Raw genomic sequence first — 23,859 nt, forward strand, 5'->3', positions numbered from 1 at the left:
AAGATGAACATCAGAACAGCGGTAAATTGTTGACCCATTTTGTGGTCCCTGAAACAGGCCTTTTTGTGTCATTTCAAATACACATTATTTTTCAGGTATGGGTAACCTTATTTTTTTAAACCTCTGGCACTTCACCACTTACCTTTGTACCATTTCAAGCTATTCATTGGTTTGAACGACTTGACTTTCAATGAATAAAAACAACTTTCAACCTTCTGATCGGTAGTGTAGGTAGTAAATGGCATATTTTAGTGTCATTTTTTAATTTGCTGTCTGCGACCCACTCATACCCATAAGGATGCCACCCAATGTTGGGTCTCGACCCACCACGCAGACATAATGTTATAGGAGTGTATAGTCCGTGTACTGTTTTTTCCCCAATAGTTAACACTTAACTAGCATTTTTACACCTTACTAGCCAATTCTTATCTTATTTTTTAATTCTTATTTTACTTGTTTTTTTTTACCTTACTTTCCCTTATCCTGATTTTTAAAATGTATTATTATTTTTTTATTTACTTTATCCTAATTTACTTACGTCTAACTTTAGTTAAAATTAAAAAAAGTATAAATAAATGATCTATTTTTGTCTATCTTGATGTGAAACCAATTACATTTTTAATTAAATGATGAATTAATGATAAAAAATAAAAATATTTACACTAAATCTATAAAATAATATTAAATGTGCCAAGTAATTGAAAAATATAAGCTCAAATAATGATTTGCATTGCTAATTATTTGAAATGAATTTTTATTTTAACTACACTATGCATTTAATTAGATTAATACTCATACTTGGGACAAAAAGGCACTCCTCCATTATTTCAACACTCATCCGTCACATTTGCTGCGACTTTCAGTTTGAAGATGCATCAAACATCATTTGTGCACATTTTGTTGAAGCTGTAAGCATGTGACCCTGCAGGAGGTCAAATCATCATCAGAACCTGCTCCTCCCTCCCTCCCTTTCCCCTGCATGCTCGGCCCACTCCGGTGCTGATAGGTTGACCAGAGGCGGGCGGCGGGATACGCACTTCATCAGCTGACAAGTGCACGTCGGTTGTGAGGAAGCAGCTGAGCTAGGCTGCTTGTGCATCCATCCATCCATCCTCTTCCCTGAAGAACACCCACGATTGCTGTCTGGACCTCCTCGTCCTTTTTTTCCCCGACCCCGCTTCTGGAGAGTAACACTGGCTTCGGTGCCGAAGATTTAGAGAACCCAGGAGGTGTGCTGTCTGTGCTGGACCGCTTCTCCAAGCGTGGAGACTCAAACCGGGACCTCCGCGATGGAGCTCTAAGTGCGTGAATTCGCTGCGTTTGCGGGACAAAGTTTGGACCGGGGAAGTTTGACGCACAAGCTTCACGCAGGTGAGTTGGATATTTATTTTTTTTCTTCTTTTATCGGTTGCATCCTCCCTGAATGATCCTCGCAGGAGCTCCGCGCAGTGTCCGCTCAATGCCACCGTTGGTGCTGTGGGTCCACTCATAAGCCACACCGGCGTGGTTCACAAGCACTAACTTCCTTTTTCTAGCGTTCTTTCATTGATTAAGACTGATGACTTTTATGCACAAATGCGGCAAAGTTGTGCTTGTTCTGCCAAAGAGTTATATTTACGGCAAATAATCGAATATAACTTTCCATTATTTATTAAATGCATATGTTTTTATACAAAATATTACATTCATTTATAAGAATTTTGCTATTTTTCTACCTTTGGGGGCATTCATTTTATCGGCGAATGTCGACCCACCTGACATCACACACTTTTATTTCTTTATGTTTTAATTATCTTTAATTTTGAGCGCTCTTATTTTATGGCTTGTGTGCAGAAAGTTCTGAAAATGTTCAAAGGTTACGGATGCATTTGTCTGCACTCATTGGCTGCTAGATTGTACGATAATAACATGCAATGTGTCATCTCATAAGAACAACAGCGCACAGAATAGCCCGTAATATGCCACCTCCTCAAAGTCCTGCATTATTCGCTTAGCATAAGAAGGGAAATGTCTAAAAACGCACTCCCGATGTTAATTTCATGGCATAGTCGTCCTTGGCCGGTGCCCCACGAAAGTTTAGCGAAGTTACAAATATAACCTGCGTGGCAGAGGTCGTAATAATAATAATAATAATAATAATCGATGAACATTTTGGACTTACTGTGTGAATCCCCTATAGAGCAGTGGCTTCCAAAGTGCGGCCCCGGGGGCTATTTACGGCCCAAAGCTTGTTTTTAAACTGGCCTGTGGCACATGTGAAAAACGCAATTAAATACTATTTCCACATCGGAACCTATTAAAACAAGGTTTTGGGCCACAATGCAGACAAAAAAGCAAAACGTTAGCATAGCCTAGCATGCATACGTTGACCGACAGTGCTTAACAAATATATTAGACCGACATCCAGCTGTTCATGGATTATCAAATGTAACCTTTACAAAAACCCAGAGGAAAAAATAATAAAACACGATTTTGTCATTAAGATGTCAACTTATACTTAAAATATGACATTTTTGGGTATCATCTGTGAAAAATATATTTACTTATTAACAAATAACTAAGAATTAACCGTGACATTTTGAGTTTTCAACCAACATTTCTTAATTTCCTCATTTTTTTAATACAGTTTTTAAGCAACGTACGTTGGTTGCTTCCATTTTCCTGCACGCGGCCGTCGGAGGAAACAGTGCGGACACCCCTACTTGCCTTAAAGGCTAATTTGGTATATGAGCTGTTGATTTTTGTGTATAGGCTACAGAAGGCTTTCCGAATAAAATACGCTTTGAAAGTCAGATTTGGTGTCTCTGTTCTGCCCGGCGGATCGCAGGACCTCATAAGATGTGCTTTTGCTGTATCTTTGCCTTTTTTTTGTCATTTTATGACAAAAAAAGAAAGGTCAGCCTCCATGACTTACGTACTTGTTAGCAAAGTTAACATTGTTGACTCTATTTTGGGTTTTGCAGTGGTTGACTTCTTTTTACGCTTGCATGGCAGTTAAGAATGTGTTTTGTGTTGTCATATGCGACATGGATTGAGTTATGCCTGAGGTTTTGTTGATTTTGTCTTACCATTGATAGCGATTAACTTCTGTTTTAAAGTTAAGACTCGAGAGGTTTTATTGATTTTGTTTACTACTAACAGTGGTTAACTTATTTTTAGAAGTTAAAGTTCAGGCTTTAGAAGTTTTGTTGATTTTGACTTAAGAGTTTTTATTGATTTGACATCTTACCATTCACAGTGGTTAGCTTGTCTTTTAAAGCTAAGATTGAAGAGGTTTTGTTGATTTTATGTTTACTATTGTACATACTACAGTGGTTGCCTTGTGTTTTTTAATGTTAAGACTTAAGAGGTTTTATTGATTTTGTGTCTTACCATTAATAGTGATTAACTTGTGTTTTAAAGTTAAGACTTATGAGGTTTTATTGATTTTATGTTTACTATTAAAAATGATGAACTTATTTTTTGAAGTTCAAGTTCACACTTTAGAGGTTTTGTTGATTTTGACTTAAGAGGTTTTATTGATTTTACATCTTACCTTGAACAGTGGTTAACTTTTTTTTTTAAGTTAAGACTTAAGAGGTTTTATTGATTTTACGTCTTACCTTGAACAGTGGTTAACTTGTTTTTTTAAGTTAAGACTTAAGAGGTTTTATTAATTTTACGTCTTACCTTGAACAGTGGTTAACTTCTTTTTTAAAGTTAAGACTTAAGAGGTTTTATTAATTTTACGTCTTACCTTGAACAGTGGTTAACTTCTTTTTTAAAGTTAAGACTTAAGAGGTTTTGTCGATTTTATGTCTTACCATTTACAGGTGTTAACTTGTTTTTTCAAGTTAAGACTAAAGAGGTTTTATTGATTTTATGTTTACTATTAACAGTGGTAAACTTGTTTTTTTAAATGTAAGACTTAAGATGTTTTATTGATTTTAATGTCTTACCATCAACAGTGCTGAACTTGTTTTTTAGTTAAAATTCAGACTTAAGAGGTTTTATTGATTTTACTTCTTACCATTAACAGTACTTAAGTTGTGTACTTAACAGTATTTAAGTTAAGTCTTAAGAGGTTTAGTTGATTTTATGTTTCCTAAACCAGGTGTTTTTTTTTTTAAAGTTAAAATTCATACTTGAGCAGTTTTATTGATTTTATGTTTACTATTAACAGTGGTTAATAGTAAAGACTTAAGTTTAAAGTTGGTTTAAAGTTAAGACTTAAAAGGGTTTATAGTTGTGACGTCTTGCTATTAACTCTGCTTAGCTTCTTTTTCCACTTGTATGACAGAAATTAAAAAAAAAACGCCTTTGCATGACGCCTTCATTGTTAAAGTTAATCATTTAAAAGGGTTTTATTTTTCTTACTTTTATCAACATTTAACTTATTTTATTTTGAAACGTGTATGCCAGCGACTAATGTTAACCCTGGAACAGATAATGTTTGTTTCCATTCTTTTCAAAGGTAAAAACTATCGACTCGGTGATTGTGTTCCTTTTTAGAGGTTCGGGTGTGTGTTTAGTGTAGTTGCCTTGTGAACTGGTTTCTCCTCAGTAACCACTTTTCCCAACTTTGCTCCGTGTCTTGAACGTACCACCACCAGCCCAGCCTTTAGAAAAAGAAGAATGGTTGCCGTTGTCGCTCCTGGGTGCTCTTTAGTGCTCTGATCTTGTTTTAGTGCGAGTGCAGTGATTCTAGATGCGATTGCGACCAAACAGTCGAGTCTGGACGTCGGTAGCGCTCCATTTCCCGCCCTTTTTATTGAGCATGAAGCATGGCCGCCCGTCTTAAGTGCTCCGCGCAAACGCTGATCCGATTTTGAGGAGAAGTGCGTCTGTTTGGCCAAACTGATTTATTGCCATCGTCGCAAAGTGACTGAGGTCATCCTGGTCTCCTTTTTCCCCGTCTTGCGACAGGAAAAAAACCCCCAAAGAAGTAAAGTCACACTCGTCTTTGCCACTTGAGGCCTGGGGGCAGAATTATGGCAGATGAAGGGCTTGTTAACCCGTCCCGCGTCGCGTCATTTACCTTGATTATGGCCGGGAAATAGACGCAAGGTGTCAGGCGCGCTGTTGGGATGATTGTTTAAACGTGACGGATGTCGTCATCTTTCGCCCTCGGCTCCGTCACCGCTCACACTTAGTGGCGGGAATGTCGCCGGACCAGCCGAGTTGCCGTCCGTCTTGCTTAAAGCGCCGCGTGCAGGCATTTCGATGACACTTATTGTCTGATATTGAACATTTGTGATGGCGCACTGGGAAGGCGAGCGCTTGTATTCCCATCATCTCCAATGTAGTCGTAACGATGGCCAGACACCTTTTTTGACAACTTCACGAAACGCAATACAGTGACTCCTCACACCTTCGCTGTCCAGCATTCACGACCCGCAAATTTGCAGATTTGGGTCAGAATTTGTTGGGTTTTTTTTGCAGTTGGCAATAATTTACAAATCCGTGATAATACAGGTGAAATGTACAGCATACTTGTACATTTACCACTCTAATAAACACCATTTTTACATGTTTATGTCTTTATGCTTCGCTGATAATGTTTTTTTGTCAAGGTTTGAGATTTTTCACTTTGTTCGGTGGCCCTTGAATGCACCATAGTTGTGTGTTTGTTTGGCTACAGAAGCATGAGGTGTGGCAGTCATCGACCATCTTATCTGATTCATTAGTGGTGAGTACCTGCGCATTTTATACTTGAAATGCCTTTAATAAGTGGGTGAGGCATACAGTAATCCCTGGTTTATTGCATTTAATCGGTTCCAGATCCGACCGTGATGAGTGAATTGCCATAAAGTAGGATTCCTTATTTGTAAATCAAATATTTTCATAGTTAGAGCATAGAAAACCCCTTTACGACCATCTAAATATGGTTTTTAACATTATTAGAGCCCTCTAGTCATGAAATAACACCACTGTAGTCACTTTTACACTCCTGTTACCCAAAATAGTCTTTGAATCCGTCTTTTAAATACCTTATATTTGTATTTTAGTACATTTAGTCATTTTTATGCTTGAAAATGCGTAATTTAGGTAAAAATTCCATACACTTTGCTTAAATATGCATATTTTGGCCTGTATTCAACCATGAACGAGTGATAATTTATTAATTAATGCATTTTTCTTTACACAAATAGAGCAAAGCTGCGAAATTCGAAGCGTGAAGTGGCGAGGGATTGCTTTGTTTTGGGTTTAAACCTGCATTGTGTCGTGAACGAACAATGGCAGTTGAAGAGAGAAAGGGAGTGTTCTGGAGCTCTAATAATTGATTAGAGCTAAAATTGGCTTTTGTAGCAAAATGTTGATCCAGGCGGATTGAATGCAACGCAAGAGTTGTATCACAAATGCTCATTTTCAGTGAGTAATCATTTAACAATATGGTTTACCTTCGTGGTTTGTGTGGTGCACATGCTGGCGGCTGTTTCTAATAATTTGGTGAGCCTATTTTGCTTGGGATTTCATTCGAACGTGCTGCTGTACCTAATAAAGTGTCCTGTAAAGAAAAAAAACTAACCATTTTGTGTATTCTTTGAGCAAAAGGAATGTAATTTCCTTTAAATATCTGCTAGAGAAGAAAAAAAAGAGTCACGCCAGAGACCATCCAGTGACATTTAAAGGTGGGCGTAAATCCTTAAAACACAACAATTATATTTGTGAACTAAAACTTTATGAGCAGTGTTTTTCCGTGAGATAACATTCTTCAATATTCAACTAAAAATGACACTATAATTAGTTGAGAATTTCCCAGGTTATTTGTCAGCGAGGTCTTTAATGAATGATATGTTGCACTATATCAGCTGTTTCTAATATTTTGGTTACCCTATTTATAACTACACTCGGGAGCCAAACTATTAAACAACTCAGTGGTTCTACAAGCACATAATAAACACACTCTGCCAATCAAAAGTGAGCATTATTATCTTTTTTGTAAAGGCTGAATTTGTGATGCGGCTCTTGTATGAGTGGTGTCCAAACTGTGGCACACGGGCCATAGGAGGACTGCAGCTTGTTTATTTATTAAAATGACGTATTTTCAGGTTCCTGGGAAGGGTGGGCGATGTAGGTGATGTCATCATTATCGTCTAATTTGCATAATTGGCCTGTGTGACACCTGTGCATGTCACTATTATGGACGGAAAGTGAGCTTCTGTCGCTTGTTTTTGTGGATTTTTTGATGTCATAAGCAAGATGGAGGAGCCTGTGAGTGCTTTTAGATGGGGGGTATTTCCCCGGAGTTGGAACGACAAGCTACATTCACGGACAGTCCCATTATAATGTGTTCAAGAGTGATATTCTATTATGGTGTGAACAGCAGACACTGATTTTATTATATCAGAGTGGCACGCTCATCCTTGGCTGCATTAGAATGTGCAGGTGTACCTAATAAAGTGTGTACGCATCAATCATCTGCTGTGTTCAATGGCAGGTGATGTAAAATCCGGTTGATTCATGGATAATAGAGGATCTGTGTACACTTCCACTCTGTCTCCATGTGCTCTCCCGACCCCTGCGGTGAATTAAATATTGTGTGTGATGACAATTGGCCCCTTCAGTACGCACGCCAGCTGGCCTTCGGCAGTTTTATAGATTGTTAGCCGCTAATCAAGCCGTCTCCCGGTGCGGAAAAAAAAAAAAAAAGTTTGGAGTAGAGTCGACAGTCGGCTCTTTGCCCCTCGCTCCCCGTTGTGGCGACGTGACCTTATATGAGTTGGAGACGGCAAACAGCATGGCCGACTCAACACGTCGGAGCAAACACGTGAAGGTTAATGCCGCCGCCTGGCAAACTGCTCATTCTCCCCCTCGGGTCGGAGGCGCGGCTTCCATGTCATATTTACTCTGCATAATTGTGGCCCCCGCTAATCTGCGGCTATTAACGGCCGAGCGGGTGTTGACGGTCGTGCACTCTCACCTCTGCAGTGCGTTTCCTTCCCCTTGAGGACGCACAGAGGTCCTGACAGAGAGCGGTGATGGGAAAACGTGCCGTGATGCATTTAGGATTATAGGAAATGTAAACAGTGCATGTAAACATGAAGTGTTTGCCACGACATAGGTACACTTGCACAATGTGATACAAGCGCCCGATTAAAAAGTCTGCCTATGTTTTCGAACGTGTTTATTAGTGTTGAGCTCTTTTTTTTATGTAGGTCACCAAAATATTAGGACTCAGTATGATGCAGTACTGCTGTACACCACAGTAAGCAATTTTTTAAATTCATATATATTTTTTAACCCCAACAAATTTGGTTTTCAATTAATTATTGTGTTAATTTCTTTAAAAAATGTTGTACAGTATAATTTATTGATATTAATATGAATAAAATTAAGGTGGTAGTACTTTTCAGTAGCACAGTCACAAATATAATAAATTATATAATAATATAATATAATATTGCTGATCTAATGCTGATAAAGATATTTTTTGTAGTAGTTGGGAACCCCTTTTTATGCGCCACACCCACAAAAAACCTTTTTGTGTTCTCACAGTGACCTCCTACATGAGCAATATGTCAATATCTGATTTATTGAAAAATATACAGTCAAACTGAGTTAAATTCAAGTTTATTTGTCATATGCAACGCAATCTACTGTAAAACGCTTACCTAAAACTACTATAAAATTGACAGGAATAAAGAAACATTGCAGTCACATTCCACGCCAATAGCTTATAACAAAAATCAGCTATAAATATGTCTACTTTTAACACACGGCTCGCTCCTCCCCCTCCAAATCCAGTTGCCAGCCAGATGTTGACGTTCTCTTCCGATTTTGGATCAGCATTTGCAGTAAAAGTGACTGTTGTAATTAGGGATGTCCTGATCCGATCTTCAGGATTTATTTTGAAGATCGGATAATATCGGCTAGGTGTCTGCGTCTGCCACTGCTCGCACAGGAAGTACTGCTCTAACCGCTGGTTGTTTATACTAGGGACCCTCAATAAATACTATTGAGCTGAAAAGTGTTTGTTAAAAAAAAAGTCATATATTCTAAATCACACCACAAATTGATCTATAACCATGTGAAATTAGTCCTACCCTAAAAGTATTTTGCACGCCCATTTTTTCCAATTGTATTTTTTTTTGATGGACTTTTTTTGGATCTTTTATTGGATCAGCAACTTGACTCACAGAGGTTTGTTACAAAAGCCAAACAATATTGTTGGTCATGCTGTGTGACAAAAAAGTAAATTCAGCAATACTTTGGTTGCTTTATTTTTAATGATTCGAGGAGCTATTTTCATAACCATATTCAAGTCCACAAATTCATGTTTTTAACAAAAGATTATTATTTAAAAAAAAGGATCAGTATCGGATTGGCAAGACTATTAAAAAATTGGATCGGATCGGAAGCCAAAAAATATGGATCGGGACGTCCCTAGTTGTAATTATTAGATTAGATTGAGCTCCAGAACCCTCCTCTTCTCTCTTCAATTGCCATTGTTCACTTGAACAAGCTAAATGCACAATCCAGGTTGAAGCCTTAGATATGTCTCACACACTTAGTAAATGCATTTAACGTATAAAATGCGCAGGTACTCACCACTAATGAATGATAATGCAAGATGATCCATGAACAAATCAGAGTCAAAGTGTAGCCAGTCACAGCACACAACTATGGTGCCTTCAAGGACCGCTGAACAAGTTGGGAAATCCCAACACTTGAGGGAAAAACATGATCAGTGAAGCAGAAAGACATAAATATGGAGACATTGTGGGAATTGTGGCACATGTATGCTGTACATTTCACCTGTAATATCGCACATTTAGAATTGATTACCGACTTAGAGTGAACAAGATGTGTTTTCTGTGAAAAAAAACTGCCTATTTTCAGAGAAATACAATCAAAATTAAATATTATATACATTTGAATATTTATTTATTTCAAATTTGTTTCAAAAACAAAAATATGGGAATTTGCAGGACCATGAATGCTGAATCCAAAGTGCCACAATAATCAACTTTTAATCATTTTCAAATGTAAAATTATCAGCATGATTGTTTTGCATTGTAAAGGTAGAATTTCGGATATATACTGTAGATTGTGCAGATGTAAATGAGGGATGCATTTGTTTGAAATAAAACCCCCCCACAAAAACGCTGAAAGCGATTGTTGAATTTAGGGTGGGAGATCGGGAAGATCTGGGTTCCGATCAAGTGTGGAGTTTGCATGTTTTCCCCGTGAGTGCACGGGTTTTTTCCAGCTACTCCGGTTTGAATGGTTGTTTGTCTACATGTGCCCTGCGATTGGCTGGCGACCAGTCTAGTACCCTGCCTCTTGCCCAATGTCAGCTTGGATAGGCTGCAGCAAACCCCCGCGACCCTAATGAGGATTAAGCGGCATAGAAAATGAATGGATGGATGGTGTAGCAGTGATTCATGTCGCTGCATTGCGATTGGAGCAAAGGACGTTGTGTCTCTAAGGCAATGGCCACTGTAGCCGCCACGCACTCCCAGCACGACCTCGTGTGTTTGGCATTATTGTTTCTACCTTGATGCACGTACGTGTACAGCATGTGTGTGTGTGTGTGTGTGTGTGTGTGTGTGTGTGTGCACCATCACAACACATGGTGATTTGCCATGAAATGGACCTTTTTTTCCTGAAGAACTAGTTACAGGAAATGAGATGTAAGCATGAAAGTGTCCACGTGATTACCCGTGGATGATGTCCCGCCGGTCCAGTTCTGGGAGCGGGGGTCGCTAACCTGCACATTAACATTTATGGCTCAGCGCGCACTGCTGGACTTTCTGGGTCAAGAGCAAGGAGGAGGAGGAACATACACCGTGTTTACTGGCTACTCTGGCAGCATGGAGTTTTTTGGAGCCGATACAGATATCCGATATATCAGCCCATTACATTTTCATATTTTCCAATTAAAAAAAATACAAAATGCCTGCTTTTCATGGCTTAAATGTAGTTCCAAACACTTGTTACAACGATATAAATTGAAGGGAGAACTTTTTACTATTTTCAAATACTTATCGTCAGAAATGGTGAGGAACAAGCAGCAATATGAACAATCTGAACATAAAATAAACCCTAAATATGATGTGCAAAAGAGCAGTAAACCTCTAGGACAGGGGTCTTAAAATTGAGTAAGGTCCGTTTATGCAATTTTTGTCACAGCAACAGTCCGAACCTTATTTTGCATTACATTGCATCAAAGAAACCTGCTTACTTGAACATCAAATGTAATAAAATCCTGCACATCACCCTGTTGTTTCAGTACAACATCATTATCTTGGCACCTGCATTTTAAATTGCATTTAAAAGAAAACAGGACCAAATTTCACGTAAATAATACTGTAGAAGGTTTCAGTGCACAAACAATGAATGAACACAAGAGGCTTATTTTTAAGTTAAATAAATCTGCACCGGTTCCTCTGAAAAAATATTATATAGCAATTTAATTTAAAGTGTTTCTTTAACAGAAGAGCTGCAACAGTACACCCTCTTTCAGTTGCAGATTTTCTTGTCTGACATTAGAATTTGCCTGAATTTGTCACACAATTCCTGGTTTTGTTTCCCTTTGAGTCAGATCTCTGTAGCAGAAGCACTCCTTCACAACTCTCCCGTCAGTGAACATTTTTTGTTTTGCCCAATATGCATGCCATCCTTAGTGAACAGTCATTTGCACCTTGCTGTGCTGTAAATGAATGTGTTATAACGCTCACAGAAATTTCAAACTGGGCTCCAAGCAACGTTATTTCCCACGCGCTCACATCCGACTTGGTTGGATGCTTCTCCTTGAATGATTTGCGCTTTGTCAGGTAATGTCTCATCACATTTGCACTTTTGACCAGCGCTACAGTTTCAGAGCACAAGAGACACAGCGGTCTGGCACTCGATTCGGGAAGAATGAACATATATCGGTCCGTCCATTCACTTTTATATGCTTTTGGTGATGGCTGCTCTAGGAAATAAAATAATCATGCAAAGTCTATATGACTTTCACATGCGCCCTCCGTACCAGAGTTCTTATTACTGCCAATGTAGAAGGGGTAGGCCATAGTGCAAAAAGTACAACTTTTCTGGTAAACATCGATTCTCTAATGGCTATAAATGGTCTGGCCGAATAATCGGTCAGGCCCTATCATTAGTTTCTATGAAAAACACCACATTACCTGCATTACCTGCATTTTATTCATGAAAAATAAGTTCATAAGTTAACATCAGCATCGGCCAACTTCTGTTCCGTTTAACGATTATCCTCTAATGCCCATAATTGACTGATTAAATAGGCCAGCCGATTCATTCCCTGGTTTTTGCCATTCTTAACTATCATACAAGTGTAAGCCACTGTATAAGCAAACTCAATAAAACGAAAATAAAGTAAAATCACTCCCACTTCATTGACTAGAAATGTAGATCTCTTTGTGATAGACGATCCAATTCGAATACGATATGATTCAAAAACGATATGTTTTATAAACGATTCGATGCAGTGTACAAATGATACGATTCCATTTGATTCAATTTGATTCAATTTGATTCTGCTGGTAATGTTTGTTGATGTAGACATTAGTCTTATATTTTAAAATAAAGAGGCCACTTTTATGAAAGTGGCATTCTTACAGTATTTTTAAATTTGAGAAAGAGCACATCATATCCCCAAGCATGCTGTAAGGCTGTGGCAAAAATAAAGTCAACAGAATAACATGTCAAATGTATTTACTGTTTATACACAGACCAAAAAAAGACTTGCTGGATCTTTTTGTATATTTTTATACCTGTTATATTTGGAGCATTGAAGTTTTAACATGTGTTAATGTTGCTAGAAATGGAAGTGGCGTCACCAAACTAAGTTTCATTGTATACTGTGTGAAATGACAATAAACAATAAGACAATAAGTAAATATGTGACTATTTGTCACATGGGTGCAATGAAAATGCTGTTTCAGCTTTCAAAGTAAACAAGTTACAAAGCTAAAAAGGGACCATATTCACCTCTATTGGCCTGGCTGGCAAAGTTTTGCGACCTCCTTGTAAAATTGCTGATGTGTTGAAAATCTTTCGCGGTGACGAGCTAGCCAGCGCTGCTTCGTCTCGTCTTCAGTCATGGCAAGCTATGGAGCATGACCAGCAACACCAGCAGCCCAGGCTCTCGCGTTGCTAAAAAGACACTCTTTCAACTGACTGCTTCTCTCACGATGCCCAGCGCATGTCTCCACAATCAATCGAAAGATCAATGGCTGATTCTTATCGATACAGCAGGAATCGATACAGCCGAATTGTTCGCTTGTCAAACCGGATATCCGGTCGCATCACGTGTATTATTACCACGAGGTGTTGGATCTTCATTGAGCTGGTGTGTTGTGTGATGATGGTTTTAGTTTCATTTCTTCCACTAAATGTTGGTCGGACTTCGGAGGCTCTTCTGTAATCAACACGTGTTTGTTTTGGTGCGGACTACAAATATCTTGTCCCGCTCAAAGCAGCATCAGGCCCAGTAGGAGTTTTCCCAGAAGAAGAAGTCCGGACCTGCCAGACTTTTCCTCTCTGGTCTTTTGTGGGGTCTGGACAGCTCAGTGGGGTGCCCGGCGTCCTTTCGGCTTGTCCACGGTTCCTCCGTCCTGCTTCAAACGCCGTCTTGACACAACCCCTGTGCTTGTGTCTGTGTGATGGCCGCATGGGGGAGGTTCATTGCGCCCGCAAAGCCTCCGAGTCTCACCGCTGGAAGCCGGGAAAAAAAATGCGAGCGTAACATGGTTGAATTTCCAGATTGATGTTTCTTTAATAAGGCCTGCAGTCTCTCAATATGCCGATGGCGGGCCGCAGTGACCTACATTCTCCTTAAAACGCTGACGAGCGGAGAATAAAAGCCCCCGGTTACTTGATGTGTTTTATTTTAGAGGGTTTTGTGGCACAATGTGCCTTAAGATAAAACAAACTTGATATAATATTCTCTGTAAAGTAGGAGGAAAATATTGCATTCCTTTAGTTCGTGTCATTTGTATTTCTTTAAATGATGTTTTATTTACACATTTGCGAACTCCTGCTGTGCTTTTTGGGGCGAGTTTTCAAATCATGGAGGTGTTGCACAGCCATTGCAGCATGAATGCAAACACCCCCGTCCTCCATTCTCTGCTGATGTCTGCCACCATTGTGATCCACCTATGCCCTCCCCCCCTCCTCCTAGCTCCACCCACTATCATCCACCCCATCTTCTTTTTTGCTGCACGCACTCTGAGTTTGTGCGATGCATTGGAATGCCGCCCGCCGTCAGCAGTTTGAGGCGGTCTCTCTGCATGAAAATGTGTTGTTCGCAGGCTTTGTGTGACGCCGGCAGCATTTCAAATAACGGGGATGCACGGCCGCGCTGCAAGGGGATGGTTGTCCGCGTTTGACCCTCCTGGCAAGGCCAGCATTTGTTCTCATGTTTGGAAGGAAAAATAATTTGTTGTCTTGATGCTTTTGTATGTTTTTTTTAGACAGTTCTTATAAACAGGCACAAAGATGTGTGGGTTTACCAATGCTATCATGGCAATTTGGGATGTAACGGTACATGTGTTTCTAATCCCAGCATTCGGTACGGGACAGAGGCGTACTGAGTTACCCCAGTACACATTGGGAGTAGCAGCGTTGGTAACTACTTACATTATGAAGGAGTGATTCCATATTATAGTAATCCCTCACCACATTTCGGGACTATCATGGTTTTTAAAAAATATATCAATTAATAAATTATGCTATTCTGTGGTTGGATATGGCCTATTATTAATTTAAAAAACACATTCAAAAAAGATGCGATGATAGTTGTATTCTACACTGATCACTACGTGTCACTAATGTAGCTCTAATGTTCGGCGAGACACACAAGCACCAGACTTGATTGCCGGAACGTCAGGCTTTTATTGCAGGTTTGAATGAGCAAACAACAGGCACAAGATTCCTTTAAACGGGCTACTGGCGTGGCCATAACCCACGCCAAGCTAAAAGTCAACGCTGATCCCCCGACGTCATTTCCTGTTCGCCCCCCGCCACTTCAACTCCTCTAGTCCCGGAACACACTTACAGCAACATGAGCATGTGAGCATGAGTCTTATTCATGTCTTATATGTCTTATTATGTCGACTATATTGGGTAATAAGAGTGTAAAGGTGTCCATAGGGGTGTTTTTTCATGTCTAGAGGGCTATAATAATGTTAAAAGACGTATTTAGAAGGTCGTAAACAGGTTTCTTGTGCTCTAACGCCGGAAATATTTAGTTTATAAATAAAGAATCCTACTTAGGGGTCTGGAATCAATTAACCGCAAAAAACTAGCAGCTTACAATTTTTTACGTTTCATTTTGAAAATAATCATGGCTGTTTTACACAAAAGTGAAGCAGTTTTATGTTTTGCATCTTGTTTCCTTACTGTCCCCAAATTAAAACCAACTATGACCTTAATCTCAACATAAAATGTCACAAGGCTGAAATCAGAAAAAAGTAACAGTAGAGCATCGTGTTTATGTGCAGGATGATGGGCGTGGCCATTAGGCTCGTGAGGAAACACATTCTTGCATCTGCACCTTTATCCAGATCCTCATTTATTTGATTTTTTTTCCCTGCCGGAAATTCTGGAAAGCTTTTTGAAATGTCTTATTGTGTGATATTCATGCTAACTCAGCCTGTTGCTGTTAGACATTATTATTACACATTATTAGAATCAGTCTATTAGCTCAGTGAATTTTCTTGTCTAATAGCTTCTCACAGAAGGTTTTCTTAACACACACACTCACCAAGCACTATCAGAGTTGCACAACAATTAGATATGACTCATGGAAAAATACTGCGACAAAGGCAAACACACAACAGGTGCATTGTTCTCGCTTTTTCTCTGTCTCACAAACTTAACTTTCACTTTCTCAGCTTTATATGCTCTATAGACTTTCACTTTAGGCTCTTCGTCAATCTTCCTCATTCATGAGTCCAGCGCTGTAACCAAATACATTGCTGTTATTTTTAATACAATTAAAAAACCTTTAAACTGTGTGAACACTGACTTTGTCTCTGATAGCAATGCACCATGTACCATGTACCATCATGTACCAAGAAGCGGGAAGAAAGGCTCAAGAAAAGAAATAGCATTTACACCGTCTATTTACACTTTTAACATATAACAGATAAACAAATACAGAAATGCCAACCCTCCCGGATAATCGGTACAACTCACAACAAACATTACGGGCATCTAAGTGATTCATTTTGGAAGGATGGAGTGAAGGATGGATGAATATTTTTTGTATGTGCTGGTGTGCTATGTTTAGTCCCCTTTAAGACGAGGTACAGCGTGTGTAGTGCCGTGACTCCACCCATCCAGCCTGAACAAGAAGGGAAACAGACGGGTGATGGTTCAAATGAAGAAGCGGCTCTACAGTGCCAGCACTTCACTCGCTTATGCGCCTAGAAATAGACTGTGCAAGTAGAAAAAATAAAAAGGGAGTACACGTGCGACTTGGTTTTTCAACCCTTTCATTCGCATTTTGCTCCTGAAATAAGTCCATAGAAAGTGAATCAAAGTAGAGTAACATTTTGGCGCATTTGTATATAAATCTACAAGTCTCCTACAACCTTTCTTGGCTCAAATCGGCAACTCGCGTTGACGCGCCATGACACCTCAGCCGTACAAGCCGCACTCGCTGGCGTAGCTAACTAGCCATGTTATCAGTTGGATACTGGAGCGCTGCTCTCTGTGACGTGCTATACTGCTTTCCCAATCATGCGCTGAAAATACTTTTTTTTTCTCTTTGTATTCATCGTAACGCCGCTCGAATGATACACAAATACTTGACTTGAAATATATTGATTTTTAAAGCAAAAAAAACAAAAAAACATGTACATCTTGACCAATTATGCAAAATGACACAAATACACAAATAAAGAACAAGACAATAAAAGCATTAGAAATGCATCTCTGTAGGAGACCATGATTAGTTTGCTGTTGGTAGCAGTTTTTAAGGTTTCCATGCTTTATTTGATGTCACGAATAGATGGTCACATGGATACAAGAACATGTGAAATTCTCTTTTCGTTGTGTAAATGGTCATTTTGATGATGGTTATCTATCCAGTTTGTAAAGCCAACATGGCACACACATATAGGCAAATAACATGACAATGGAATGTCTGGAATTGTTAGAAAAATGAGAAAGTCACTATATTTATAAATGGTATTATTATTATTGGAATATATTACTTGACATGGTTGTGGTAGGTTGGGTTGATGTCAACACCGATCTTCTTGTGCGGTGTGATAAGTGGCCATTAGTAATGTAATTGCATGCCAGTCATGTTATGTGTAGCTTAGTACAGTACATGTGTGTACAGGATGTAGTCTGCCAGGGTATGTACCACACATTTATATTTGTGGACCGCAGTCTGAAGGAGATTTACTTTGGGTTCCACAAAGATGATGTTGAGCAAAAGAACACGAAACGCAAAGTCAGTATGAAAACTGTCGTGACCACCCAAAGCACCTTATGTAAATGAAGTGTTGTTGGCGCTTTTTGGAGTTTTTATCAGAAGGCTTTATAGGTGTGTCCCATTACGTGCATTATATTTTATTAAAAGTAATGTGTGCCAGTTGGCCAATACATCAACAAAAAGCAGTTCATTTGCATTTCCTGCAATTATTTTCAGATGGAAAAGATATACAGTATAGTGGTCGAGGATTTATCGTGCGTTTATCGTTATCGAGGTAAAACTGGCCAATTTATCGCGATATTGATTTGAGGTCATATCGCCCAGCCCTACGTTGTTGCTTTGAAAACAATTTGTTTCTGTGCGGGATCTTCTGTGATTTTATAGGATTTGTGTGTGAGAAAGAGGCTATACAGTACATACAGTACACGGACACATGAACACATGGAGATGCACGCAGTACATAGACACATTGCAGGCATGTACAGTTCAGCATGGCCTTCATGTGAAATAAAACCACAGTCATATTATTGATAAGTGAATAAAACATTGGTCCACTGCATTCATGCTGTCTCTTATAAAAAATGGGTGTCAATACTGAATAGAGAGTTTTTGCAGCGGACACATTTGTCAAAATGCTGTTCTTTCCCCTTCTTGTTGTCCACATGGCACAATTATGCTTAAAAAATGAATTTGGCTGTGCTTGCGTTTTTTTTTTTTTTTTTAAGATTCAATGAATAAATACAAGTCATTCTGCCACTAGCGAGAGGTTATTTGGGGAATTTGTAAACATCCCCTCTCAGCTTATTATGTCGTCTTGTGGCGCTTGCATTCACGCAGATAAAAATGCAAACAATCAAACTGGTTAGGATCGTGATGGGAGTGTGTGCGTGTGTGTGTGTGTGTGTGTGTGTGTGTGTGTGTGTGTGTGGAATCATCTTGTAGCGTCCACGTCCAAGATTTGCATCCCTGGTGGATGGTAGGCATGGCGCTGAAACAAGAGATTTAGCAGCAGGATTTCATCATCGGTCACTGAGGGAAAATGCTGCAGCTGCCATTGAATTGCTTTGGAAATGCAGTCAAGTTTTGTTCTTCCTCCCGCCTCCTTCTCCTCCTGCTTCTTTCTCTTTTTTCCCCCCATCTTTTCTGTCGCTGTTGTTTTAAGATTATAGTAATCCCCCAAAACAAAATAATGGCTACACATGTAACAGAGCCTCTCTGCTGATACTACTTTAAAATGAAAAACACATTTTGTCAGTGTTCTTTATGCTCATGCTCACATGCTTTCAGGTGGTGGCTGCATGCTTCCTGTCTGCAAACACGGTACACCTTTTCATACACCTTTTGCAAGGTCAAATTCGAGTCAATTTTCAAGTTTACTTGTCTGAAATGCTCTCGTACAGCTAGAAGAACTGGAAAATTACTGCAAGGGAGACACATCCCTCATCTTCTATAAATTCAGTTTCTACAATGACAAATATAGTGCAGCCATTCCCAGATTCCGCAATAAATTCCCAGATTACGCAGTAGAATATAACACTATTCCACTCCAGGCCCCTAGATGGTGGTAATGCTCATTACAAATGTGAGCCGACAGAAAAACAAAAATCTGTTATATTGTGTCGATTCATAAATAATAGTAAATTTATGGATTGGCAACCGTTGGTTATTCTTTTGGTTTGGTATGGTTTCATTTGATTTGAACATGCATGCAGGTTACAAGGGAATACATCTCATGAATCACAGTTCCACATGTCCAAAAGGAGCAGGAAGAAGCAAAGCTTATTTAATCCTACCCCCCATATGTTCCACATCTTGAGCAGTACATATTATTCACTTCCTGCATTCCATGGAATATTATTCCATATAATAATCAGTGTAATAATAAATAATTAATTATACAAAATAAAAACTACCATGACGGAACAATAAATATAATAATCAATATAATAATAAATAAATAAGATGAACACAAGCATAATAAAGCAAGTTCAAGACTCTTCTGCCTTATGTAGCAAACATCAACGGCTTGTGTTGTTTTTTGAATTTGCTCGTCTCGGTACATTGTTTGAGTTCCTTGCTCAGTCCGTTCCATAGTTTCATTCCGCATACTGAAATGCTGTGGCTTTTGCAGCGTTGTTCTCGCATATAAATGTTTTAAGTTTAATTTTCCTCTGAGATCATATTTCTCCTCTCTGATAGAGAAATACTGTATGACGTTTTTGGGTAACAAGTTATTGTTAACTTTATGTATTATTTCAGCACTTTGAAAATTGACTAAATTAGCAAATTTTAATATCCGTGATTTTAAAAATAAAGGGTTTGTATGTTCTCCATATGCGGCTTATGAATTATCCTCACCGATCTTTTTTGCAGTCCATTGAGTGAGTGAAGATTGCTGTTATAATTATTACACCATATCGCCACACAATGCATTAGATATGGTAATGCGAAGGAGCAGTAAAGAGTGTGGAGTGATTTTTGATCAAGAACAAATTTTGCTTTATTCAATATTGAAGTATGTCTCGCCACCTTTTGTTGTATATTTTTGATATGAGATCTCCAACTCATTTTTTTTGTCTATTATGATCCCCAGAAATGTTTTTTCTTTCACTCTTTCAATGTCCACTGCGTCTATTTGTATTTGATCGTATATCTCCCTTCTGCCATTTCCAAATAGCATTATTTTAGTTTTACTGAAGTTCAAGGATAATGTGTTTTTATCTAATCATGACTTTAATATGACCATTTCATCCTTGACCTTTTTAATTAGTTCTTGTGTGCTTTCCCCAGAACAAAAGGCAGTGGTATCATTCGTAAACAATACCAACTTTACCTCCTTTGTCACAATTGAACAGTTTTGGTCCCAATATTGACCCCTGGGGTACTCCACACATGATATTTAAACTTGCAGATGTGTATTCTCCTAGCTTCACAAATTGCTTCCTGTTTTCTAGGTAGCTTTTAACCCAATTCAAAACTAATCCTTTGATTCCGTACCTTTCTAATTTTGTTGTTGAAATATTGTGATTAATTGTATCGAAGGCTTTTGTAAGATCCATAAATACTGCAACTGCACACCTTTTGTGGTCTATTGCAGTAGTAATTTCCTCTGTGATTTCAATCAGTGCCATTGAAGTTGAAATGTTATCTGTGTATCCGTATTGACTACCTGCTAGTAATTATTGTTATTAATAAATGTCTCCAACCTGTTATTAAATAGCTCCTCCATAATTTTAGAAAACTGGGTAATAAGGAAACTGCTCTGTAATTTGTAGATTTATGTTTATCTCCATTTTTGAAAATTTTAATCACTTTAGCTATTTTCATTTTGTTGGGAAATATTTCCAGTCTGAAATGATATGTTACTAATATATGCTACTATGCTACTATGTTACTAATATACGGTTCTAAAATGTAGTGTATATCTTTAAGGCATTGCTGTGGTCTGCACAGCACGGAGTGAGACTGTAGTTGTGTGAGTGCTTTCACACATACTGTATTTATTGCACACGTACATTGATTATTGTTATTATTACTACTGTATTAGTAGTACTACTAGCAGTAGAAGTAGTAGTAGTACACCACTTTTTGTCCATTCTACATTTCATTCAAACCATTTCGATGCCACAATGTTGAGCTCATTCAGAACATCCAGGCTATCTATTGGCACATTCCAAACATTCCCGTTTTTCTCGGAATCCCACATTTTCTGTGACAGAAATTCCCATTGAAAATGCAAATATCTCAACACATCCAAGGCGTTCAGGCCCACTATTTTCCACATTCCAGGAACGAACAAGTTTTACCGCAATTTTCCGAAACACAAATTTCCTTTGAACTTGAGAACTCATACTACTACTTCCACATTTGTCAGTGGGTTTGAATTATTCCAATGTCAAAAGGTTACTCGCATTCGGATCTTCCCAATGTAACATTTTCACATTCTATCAATTTTTTCCATAATCCCACATTTTCCGCTACACAAATCACTTCTGTACTTGAGAATTTGTACTTCCACATTTCTTAACCGATTTGACCGACACGCATTTAGCGTCTTGCGTCAGGTTAATTTGGGTCCATGACAACTCCCATTTTGTATTTCAGCATGCGTTTCTTTCTACTGTTCTTTCATTATTAACTGAAAACCTGAATGAAACGCAGGCTTGCGGGCGCCTCATGTGGTCGTGGGGGGCTACCACGTTGGTGACCCCTGTCCCAGGAACTCCCACAATCCCACATTTTTGGTTAAACAAATTTCCTTTCAACGTGAAAATTCTTACTACTTCCACATTTCTCGGCTGATTCAAAGCAGTCCAATATTCAGAGGCATTTTTTTACATTTCAGAAATAGCCGTTTTTCCCATAATCCCACATTTTCCATCATAAAAATTCCCTTTGAATTTTTACTACCACATTTCTCAACCATTCCACTTCCGAAACAATGGATTTAGGCGTTGAACCTCCACCAAGGAGAAAACAATCATCCAAAATTCACCAAGTCCAGACAATGTGGTGCAGACAAACTCGAAAACAGCCGTCATCTGATGGAACGCTGCCCCCCGCCCCCACCCCCACCCGTACAATATACCCTGGGCGCCACAACACAAAAAAAAAAAGTGAAAGAGGAGAGCGAGGAGGAGGAAAGCGCCTCAAACGAGATGAATTATGCAAAGCTGTCAGAGGCGAGTATGGTTGGCGGCTGCAGACACCACCGGTTCCCCCATCAGTCCCCTCCGGCCACACCCCCACACCTCCTCGACGGCCCGTCACCGCCAGCAACAAGCCAGGGGGTGTCACGTCGGGGGGTGGAGGGAGCGTCCAGGCCGCCCGGTGACAGGCAGGAGCGACAAGAGCGCTCTTTATTAGCGTTATTTACAGAGGTCACCCACAAGGAGGTGGGGGCTGAGATGGACGGTGGCCCAGTGGAAATATAATTACACTACAGGGCGGGGCGGGTGCACGGGGGGTGGGGTGCTGGGAATTGCTTACAGGAGAGTTGCCCTTTCAGCATTTCGGTGGCTTCATCTGTTTTGCAAAATGCTTCGTGTGTGGATTTCAGAGGTGCGTGGTTGCCCACAGCCGCACCGAGTGGTGAAAATATTGTCTCTATCCATCTCCGAGATGTACTTTTAATGATTTCATATGTATATTTGATTTAATTTGAATCACTTCTTCATTTATGGCCTATTTTATACCCATTCATCTAAAACCTTGAAGAAAAAAAGTAATTGATTTATGTGTTTCTTCTTACAGACCTCCATTTGTCAGCTAATCTTGGGCAATATTTTCTTTCCTCAAGTACTGAAGTTCATCTCAACACAACGATTACGGAAAGCTACTACTCGCATTGGTGACAATTCTTTTTTGCTAACTTTAAAAAGTTTGATATTAACCGCGCAATTTTTGAATGCGAGGCATCCCACAAATTTACTGCTCAAATTTTGGGGTATTTAATGTCAAAAGTAACATCCAGGCAGCTGAAGTCGCTATCATTAGCTTGGAACTTGGGAGGGCGTGCTAGCTTGAAGACATAACTACCATTGCTATTATAAGGTTAGGATGATAAAATGTAGCTATTAGCTATTATCTATTACATAGCTATTATTAGCATTGCTGTGTGGGCAGTGTGTTAGCTTGCAGCGCTAGCTTCCTTTAGCAAATATTATAAAACGGTGCATTAGGGTGTTGCTATTGTTGTCATATTGACGGGGTGGCTTGTTGTTGTAGCTGTCATTATTATTATGTAAAATAATACCATATTCTTCGCATAACTGGACAGTGAAAATGAACAAAACTTGTGGTTGTAGATATCATTGCCAACAATATGTGGCTGCTGTGTTAGCTTGTAGCCGTAGCGACCATTTGTTAGACTACAGCTTTCATGATCATGTATGGGTGGCTTTGTATGTGTATGGATAAAATGCATATGGACGTTTGTTAGATGTTAGCTTATTGTAGCATCGGTTTAACCTGTTGAAGTATGTATTTTAGATATATATTATAGCCGCACGAAGGTTTGTTAGCCTTAGCTTAAGCTATCATTAGTTATGATGCTTAAGTATAAATCTTTACATATTTTTAACTGTTAATTTTATTGAAACAATTTTATTAAAAGCTAATTTTATTGAAAGTTACCTGAAATATATAAAATCATTACTTTCTGTTTCTTTAATGTAAAACATCTGTCGTGAATTTGAGATGAAACAGGTTACTGGTTTTTATACGTCTTGAAAGAGTGAGTCCAACCTCGATACGTTTTTAAAAAGATACAGAATAAGTTAGATATTGCGACAACATTTTCAAGTTAACTGCCCACATTCTGAAGTATGCTAATGTCAAAATGAGCAGATAAAGTTGCTATTGTTAGCACCAGTCCGTTAGCGTGTATTTGTTAGCGTCGCTATAGGCAAGGCATTTCATCCTGTAGTTGCAGCTATCATTATTATTGCTCTGTACAATAATGT

At 38.9% G+C, this 23,859-nt stretch overlaps 1 protein-coding gene across 4 annotated transcripts in view; it reads left to right on the forward strand.

Annotated features, from left to right (window-relative positions):
• Window positions 1–1,038: 1,038 nt before the first annotated feature.
• Window positions 1,039–23,859, forward strand: part of si:dkey-237h12.3 (teneurin-3) — a 259,967-nt gene continuing 237,146 nt past the window's right edge. For all 4 annotated transcript variants that reach the window (XM_054791150.1, XM_054791153.1, XM_054791151.1 and 1 more), the window contains exon 1: window positions 1,039–1,371. The gene's annotated coding sequence lies outside the window, so the exon portion shown is untranslated. The remainder of the gene's footprint in view (window positions 1,372–23,859) is intronic.

The sequence above is a fragment of the Dunckerocampus dactyliophorus genome, chromosome 11, assembly GCF_027744805.1.
Source record: "Dunckerocampus dactyliophorus isolate RoL2022-P2 chromosome 11, RoL_Ddac_1.1, whole genome shotgun sequence".
NCBI classification, from domain to species: domain Eukaryota; kingdom Metazoa; phylum Chordata; class Actinopteri; order Syngnathiformes; family Syngnathidae; genus Dunckerocampus; species Dunckerocampus dactyliophorus.